This window comes from Corylus avellana, chromosome ca4, assembly GCF_901000735.1.
Source record: "Corylus avellana chromosome ca4, CavTom2PMs-1.0".
In the NCBI taxonomy this organism is placed as follows: domain Eukaryota; kingdom Viridiplantae; phylum Streptophyta; class Magnoliopsida; order Fagales; family Betulaceae; genus Corylus; species Corylus avellana.
This window is the reverse complement of record NC_081544.1, coordinates 32538246-32546953: the sequence shown is the minus strand read 5'-3', so window position 1 is coordinate 32546953 and position 8708 is coordinate 32538246. Positions and strand designations below refer to the sequence as shown.

The following is an 8708-nucleotide window of genomic DNA, read 5'->3' as shown; positions in this document are numbered from 1 at the left end:
AATAATGAATTAATATTTTAACATAGTACATTGCATATCCTTCCAACTTTTTTGGACCCACGAAAATGAAAATTTACATTCGTCATAAAGAATATGCCATAATTCGTACGAGAAAGGATAAGATCATAAGAGAAAAATAGATGATCGATAAAGGTTGTCCGATCCTCTGCCCTGCAAAGATCACGTACACCGTACATAGCTATCTTCAAGACTTCATGGGTAATGTCATGAGCCACAAATTTCTCTTGGGTACTCAGCCTTCCTTGGAACTGTATATATATGGTTTAAACCAACACTTAAGATAATTAAACACCACAAATATTGCCTGCAAAAAAAAAAAAAACCCAATATTTCTAGAGTAAAACCTAAGATAATTAAGTTTGTCAAGTTCTCCTTTTAAAAGGCCAATATAGTAATGGCAAAATTAAAAAAAGAATAAAAGAAAAACAAGACGTATAATTGCACGGGTTTAATGATGGTAGTGCATTTATTGCACTACCATCATTAAAATTTTTGGACAACACTACTCTTCAAGATGCACTAAATAGAAAAAATGAAAAAATTTTGAAATGGAGAGGATCCTTTTCCGAGGAAGGGGGGTGAGGGGGGGGGCTGAAGCAACGCTTGTGTTTGTGCGTGAAAGCAAGTACTGAAAGTTTGGTATGGGGAACCAAAAGGAGAAGCAGGTAGAATATATGTGACAAAAGAAACACAAGTACCAAAAAGTTCTTACTTCATCCAAAAACACAAGTACCAATAAGATAAACAACCCAACTTCGTTTTAATGCTAATATTTTGTCAGATGGCACCCAGAGTTCCCCCAAACACTTCAGTAGGATAGCACTGGCCATTTGGCCTCTTTCATAACGGCTCCAACAAGATCCCTAGTGAAGTGTTCAAGGGAACTCTAGGAGACAGCTGACTCTCTTCCTTCTTTGTGTTTGGTTTCTAGCTTGGTAAGGGAATGCACCGCAACTTTCCAATTTATTGAGTTTTTTTTTTTTTGTTTTTTGGCGGAAGATACTTGAAGGTGGCTAGCTATTGGTTGTTAGAGATGAAAAATATCCAACGAAACTGAACCTGGTAGGAATTTTAAGTAAGATGAAGGGCAGAGAATAATGATGAGGTGAGTAGACATCTAGAGCTTCGCCAAGCTTCTGTTCTCCACTTGACCAAACTTTCTAGTAGTATCTTTGTCGCAAAAGAATTTTGAGTGGGTGCTAACTAGATTCCAAAAAGGAGTTGCCTTTGTGTGTACTAGAAAAGCTGAAAGGGATTGGCTGGACAGAGAGGATACTGAAAAACACAGAATTGCATGTGGCCTCTCGAAGTCCACAGTCTAGGTAATATTCTCTCTACCATGTGCATCTAGTCAATAGTTGCGTCTAGGTTCACTGGCTACACCTCTCAGGCTTCGTCTCTTTTTGAACAGAAACATTAATATATGTGATTTATATGCAGCTCGATGCGAAGAAAGGAAGTGACTATAAATAGAAGGGTTTAGTAGCCACATTGTCTCAAGCAGGCAACTAAAGCAAAGTATATTGAGTGCTCATCGGGTGCCCCCTGGTGTTCCCCGAAACACTTCACTGGGGAATGATCTGTTTAAACAAAAAGATCTTCCGCCCCACTGAAGCGTTTGGGGGAACCCCGGGTGTCACTTGATATTGCTATGAATTATTTTAGGTTGATCAGCCTCTTTGATGAACATCTTTCCAGATCTAATCGTATTGGTAGCCTTAATTAGCTAGTAGCGGTTTTACATTCATTTTACAAATGCAATGCTCTAATTAATTAATGAGGCTATGCCTTTCTTTTATCTTTTTCTTTTCTTTCTTAATTTTCATTTTTCTTTTGTTATATTGAAGTCAGTATATAATGGTAAGTGATATGTCTCTTTCTCCCTCGATCTCCTTCTTTCTTTTTTCTTTTTCTTTTTCTTTATTCTTTTTTCAATTATATATGATAAATGTTTTGACAAAGAAATGGTTGATTTTTATCTTTTGTACATCTCTTGTCTATCTTAGTGCAAGAGATGGACAAATAGATCATTGAATATGTAGACAAGAAATATGTAGGAGAATGACACCACACATGTGGGTTCCAAAGATTTGATCAAATAGAGTTTCTTAATTAATGGGCGTAAAAGAAAATGTGTGTATCAAGAAATATGTAGGCCCAAAAGATGAATCAAATATTAATTTATTTTACGCCCATTGTTGCCTACATAATCAAGTGTTATTAGTTTCTGAGGAGCTAGGGTTTGTTCTCTCTAGCCACCAGAAAGAGAAAATAAGGATAATCAACTCTTTTCTTCTTCTGAAAAACAGTGGTGAGTCTAGTGAAGTATAGGTTATTATGGCGGTTACTATTTGTCTTTTCTCTATATTTGCTTTTTGCAGCAATCTATAGGGCAAAATTTTTTCTGCTATTTGGGGTTTCAATTACCTTTAGACAGTTTATAAGGTTTTATTTACACAAAACCCTTAGAGTAACGGTCTTAAATCTCTAATATGTTTGTCATTTTTTTTCTTTGGTTCTTTTTTGGAGCAAATAATTATTAGATGGCGGAGGAATTATCATCCAGACATGTGAAAGGATTTTTCATTGATGGTAGAGGAAGTGAAAGTGATTGCGATTGTGAATGCGCTTTGCAACGGAGATGAAAAAGAAATGAAAATCATTGTCTAGTTGGAAAAGTTATGATGGATCGGAAAATGAACATGAATGTGATTTGCTGAAACATGTTACTGATCTGGAAACTAATTGGGACATGCAGTGACATTCAGAGAATTGGATATGAACTTATTCCTCATGTACTTAGATATGATTGAGTCTAATTCCGTTATCTTCTCTTAACTTGTATGACCCGTGATGAGGGATCTAGCAAAAAAAGTTGTTAAACAAAGCATATATCAGGTTTGTATGAAAGAAATTTCTCATTGTATTTATGATATTGTTTTGTTAAAGTGACATGCTTATCTTTTTATGAAATGAATGAAAAAGGAGAAATGTTATAAAAACAATAAAAAATCAAGTGTTAATATGTGATTGGAGATAAATTAGTAACAAAAAATAAAAAATAATGAAGGGAAATAAGAAATATGAATTAGTCAATTTTCTTTTCACCTAAAACCGAAATCAAATTGGAATATTAATTAGGGCTTTGGAAAGCCGAAAATCTATAAGTCTGCTAAACGCAAATTCAAGTCCCAGCGGAGGACGACTTATCGATCATCAAGAGACAATATTGCAGCGTACTCAAAGATTTCAGACATGTTACCTCCATTACAAATCAAATCGATCCTCGTCTTCGGGAAAAGACTATTAAGGAGATAATCTTTGAGGCTGTTGACGATATATGTTTTGAACATGGACTTTTCAAAGGTTAACAACTTGTCAGGTTTTTGTTGCAAGTATTTCTGAAAGATTCTTCTGCATTTGCGTGAATCAAAGTAAATACAATTGGTTTAAACGTAAGTGTTAGCTTATGATGCTTTCTTCTAATTCAATAAATTCTACTTGCAATTACTACTGCACACGTACCGTTTTTTTTTTTTTCCTATCTTGGTGGCATTTAAATATTTATTTTTTTCTCTTGTTGGAAAGTTCAATACACGTGTATGTTAAATTTAGGAAATTGTAGATTTAATTATTTAAATTGTATTCTAAACCTTGTTAGATTTCTTGGCGGATTGTAGATTTCAAACATTCTAAAATGAGGGGTGAATTATGGAGCCATGGTTTAAATTTATGGCCTTTAGTTCTAGTATTATATTTGTTAGGTTATGTTTTGGCACATTCGGTTTACATGTAAGTTGTTGAAAATGAAGCATCTCAGCATGTCCAGAAAGCTGATTCTAGAAGGCCCTGTTCGGACCGCCAGAAGTCGGGTTCGGACACAAAATCCAGCAAGCTGATTTTGATGTGCATGTCCGGACCGCCAGAAGCTGGGTCGGGACCCAAGTTCCAGAAAGCTGCAATTGAGAGTCAGGTCCGGACCGTCAGAAGCTGGGTCGGGACCCAATTTCCAGCAAGTCCATTTTATATGGCCTGTCCGGACACAAGACTTGGATGTCCGGACACCACGTGGTTACGCATATGTAACCCTAGCTGTGTCTGGACACCCACTTATTCCTGTCCGGACATGACTACTGAATGGTGTTTTATTTTCTATTTAAGCAAATTGTTTTGCCTATTATATGTACGTATTTTGAGAGCAAATACAGAGAGCTTAGAGAGAGATATTGTTTTAGTTTTTATGAGTAAAGATTAAATACGTGAAGCCAATCGGAGTTTCGGTGAAAGAAAATCTCATAGAAGAATTGTGCCAGATGTTCTGGAAAGGGCTACTGCGGTAGAAGTCAAGTGGGTCACTTATCATATGCAAGGAAGAGTCAATTGCAAATGTTTTGTAATTCTTCTTGTATTCCTTATTCTTCTTATAGTGGATTGATTTCCTGAGTTTGGCTGCCCCAGAAAGGTTTTACATTTATAGAGTTTTTTAAATGGTTTCCTCTTCGTAACCAAATATCTGTGTTCTTGAATGTTCATTACATATTGTGTTTGGTTGAATATTAACTGTTAGGTTAGATCTTATTCCACATAATCTTTGTGAAACACCTAGACATTTGAATAGGTGTCTTTTGAAGTCGTTTTTAAGTTTTTCAATATTAAATCACTAGTTGTTATAAAAACTTAAGCTTATAGAAAATAATATATTTAATCATTTAAATTATATTCTAGCATTTATAATACCGTATTACATGTGATCTATGATAAGCAAGAAGGGGGAAGCCTTATTAAATCAACTACAAAAAGAAAGACAACCCTAAAGAAAATTAGAAATATTTGATCCCAATACCTTATTGATTAGCTATTCTCTAACAAAATCCTTGATGCATCGTGAAGTAGTGAGATTGCAAAGACAAACAACAATAGAATCATAACTCTAGATTTTCTCAAAACTAAGATTCTATCAAGGATTCAATGTAATTAGATAGAAAGAAAACCACTTGATCCTAAATTGTTTCCCATCGAGAATCATTCAAAATAACATCAAAGTTATGTTCTTAGGCAAGTACCCATAATATGTATTTATAGTAAACAAAACCCTAAACCTAGGATAGAATATTGAAATAAGTTGTTACAAAAATTTGTTGCAGTACTACAAATTAACTGAGCCAATTTGCAATTCGAACTAGTAAAAATCACCTTTAGTGCGGTTCAAATTGCAACTTGGGATGCCCAATACTGCATCCTGTCTTTCCTAGCACTCCAAGTGCAATTCGAACAGCAACTTAATTAGGATGCCCTCTTTTTTCCTGGTGTTTCAAGTGAAGTTTGAACTGCAACTTAGGACATTGGCTTCTGTCTAGTTTTTCAGTCTCATCTTTACAACCCGTTTTTGACCTAGAAACATTGAAATTAGCAAAGCTTCATGAAACATGATTTTGTAAACCTTTGAATTAGCTTTCCTAAGCCACCAAGCATGCCTACATCCGATGTTAAAAACTCGATATATGACTTTCTTTTATTAAAACATGTCTAGTTGAAACCACCCTGCGTCAACCCCTCTATATATGAGGGGATGTTTCCGCTCATGTACAGTAGAGGGACAGCCACCCCTCATCCCGTGAGGGGCAATCGCCTTCACTAGTTATTGTTAGCTAGCCGGCCAACCCTTACCAATCGAGGGTTGTTGGTGATTATTTTTCTTTTTAAAAAAAATTTAATATATTTGGAGGATACTTGTAGTTTAAAGTAATCACTATAGACGACATACTATAGTGGGCTGGCTAGCTAGCTAGATGAAAGGTAGAGAATAATATCAAAGGTGTGTGGCCATATGTTCATCCTACCTTTTTACTCTCTATCCTCTCAAGAGCGAATATTCCTTTCCTGCTTTTTTTATGGACTACTAAAGATAAGGTACAGCCCCATACATATTTACTGACCATATCCCCATATCATGCCTAGCTAATTGCCTATTGCTCGGTTGAAGATATGTAATGCTAATGTATTCATACGTGCGAATTCCCGCTTGTAAAGCTTTTGTCCCCAAATGTTGAAAGACCATAGAGAGTAATTAGCCGTAACAAGCTTTCGGCCACTCATCACCAGAATGTTATTCTCTACCCTTCATCTAACCCATTATTCTGACCAGGTTCATGATCAGATTTCTTTATCAGCTTCATGTGCGTAGATTTTTCTTATCTGATTATCTAGTGGGCCATTACTGAACATGTGAACGAAGATGGACAGCGCCTAGGGAACCTTTTCTATAAATAGTAGGTTTGCGACGAAGGCAAGAAACCAAAACAACAGAAACGGAATTGGTCAGCTGTCCCCTAGAGTTCCCTCGACCACTTCTATGAAATTGTAAATAACCCTCAATTAAGTGAGGGCAATTTTACCCCACTGAAGTGTTTGGGGGAACTCTGGTTGTCATCTGACGTTGATAAGTGGCTATTAAGAAGAACTAGGGTAGCCGTTTACGTGTATATATATATATATAGTAATGAATCTTTGAATCTCTGAGGTATGTAAGCTTCGATCTTTCTCTGCATTTCATGTCTAACAATTCCTTCCTTTCGCGTATAGCAAAAGCGATGAAACATGGGAAGGTAAGTGAAGTTTTTCTTTATTATTATTATTTATTTATTTAAGGCATACAAACAAAGTGTCTTAAAAAGTCCTATACTCTTGAAACCCTAACTCTAAACCCCATTCCCCATACTTAGATAATTAAATATAAATGTTTTGCTTAAAATTTAACTTCACAACAAACACTAATCCTTGAAGGTGAAAAAAAAAAACAAACCCTAATGCATGTTTTTCATTCTAAAAGTTTCTTGCCCATCTCATCTGGTTATTAGGGAAGCAAATAGAGACGACGAACCCGCTGGCCGCATGAACTGGAGGACTACAGACCATATGTACTTCAAGGGATAGTGTGGAGCAGACAAGTGAAATACGACATCATTGAATGACGATATCCTTCATTCTGGAAGACTTTTGAGCAAATTTCTCAAATTATATGTAATTGCTCTTACTGATAAATACAAGCAGAATGGGAAGCTCAGTTACTTAATTTCAGTTCAATAATTCCCACTCTAATTAAAGTTCACTTTGGAAACAGCACATGCTTTATTTGTAGTAACAACCCAAATTTCCAAATTTTAATTAGTCCTAATAGAACTTCATTAGAAGATGAATAAGAAAATGAATTACTCACACAGAAAACACAATATTTAGATGGTTCACCATAAAGGCCTACGTACGCCCATAGGCCAGGGAAAGACAATTACTGAAAAATTCCTCTAGCTAATTAACAAAAAATATAGTATATATATATGTGGGGTAATTAGCTAGGTGGTTTAGTTCAGTTGCTCGATTCCAAGGCATGCTTTATTGATTTGCCTTATTATCAAGTTTTTTTTTTTATATATGTTCACACAAGAGGGGGAGGAGAATTCGAACTAGTGACCATCGCTTCATTAAGCGTGATCCCAACCGATTGAGCTACCTCTTAGGGACGCCTTATTATCAAGTTGATGTACGTTCACATGCAGCTGCAGTGTATGCGGTTTGGCTAAAAAGGAATCATAGGCTTTTCGAGAGAAGATCCAAAAATATTGTTAAATTTGCTTAATATTTTGTTTTTGGTCAGATTAACTTAAAATTAATCTTTTGTGGGGTCTTGGGCCTTGGGGCTTTCAGAGAGGATGTAATTAGGGCTTATTCCTTAGGGTTGTGTGTGTTTGTTCAATTGTATTATTGTGTTGTTTTTATCTTACTCTATATATTGTACGGGTTAAAGTCTTGGGGTTGTGTTGAGCAACTCATACGCGCGTACCTCTGTATTCATTTCTTTTTGTTTAATGAACTTTTATTCATCCAAACAAATAAATATGGTGAGAAATTCTCAAACCCTGGGCACCAAATATATGTTGAATAATAAACTTAATTTTAACATTTAATTGAGTCTTTTCATTTCATATTCTCATATGTTACTAAGTGAGTTGAAGATGTTCTGTCTTTTAGTTTTTCAAGAGTTATTTTATATAGGAGTTACATGTGAGTTATATGAGATGTAAATGAATGAAGTTATTGTGAAGAAGTTAGAAGTGTCATTTGTACCCTATAAATACTCATGTAAGCAAGTTATTTTATCAAGTTGAATAAAGTTGAATATTCCTCTTCCTATTTTGTGTTATCTCTTAGTTAGTTTTATTTCCAATTTTCAACAATATACCCATTTTTTTTTTTTATTAGGAAGACCTGACAGTTGATCATATATATGATGCCTCAAACCATCCAATGGGGGGCTATATATAGCTTCAACCCCATTGATGGCCGGGGAGGACCAACCCCTGAGCATTACTCCATATTTACCGTCGAGCATAACACCTCCTGTAGTTGCCACATCAACAACTTAATTTTGTCCATGTTTGGACGGAAAAAAGAGATGGCCGAGGAATCACATTTCAAAAGTATATATAAGAACTGAGGTACTAAATTGGCCAATCTAAAAACTGCAAAAGCACAAGGGTTTTTGAATAATTTCCCTAGTTAAAATAACTAGGTTGAGAAGTTCTTCTTAAAGGCATGTAAATTTATAAGAAGTGCATAAAACATATTGAAACTCAACGCTACTTTTGTAAACAAATTAAAAAAATGAAGCGATTTTAGCCCTTTGTTTTCAC

The 8708-nt window shown here is 35.3% G+C and overlaps 1 long non-coding RNA gene across 1 annotated transcript; it reads left to right on the top strand.

Annotated features, from left to right (window-relative positions):
- Positions 1-6330: 6330 nt before the first annotated feature.
- On the top strand, positions 6331-7093 carry LOC132180046 (uncharacterized). The gene is made up of 2 exons (XR_009440011.1): positions 6331-6626; positions 6879-7093. It is a non-coding gene; the product is annotated as an uncharacterized LOC132180046 (long non-coding RNA).
- Positions 7094-8708: the final 1615 nt, after the last annotated feature.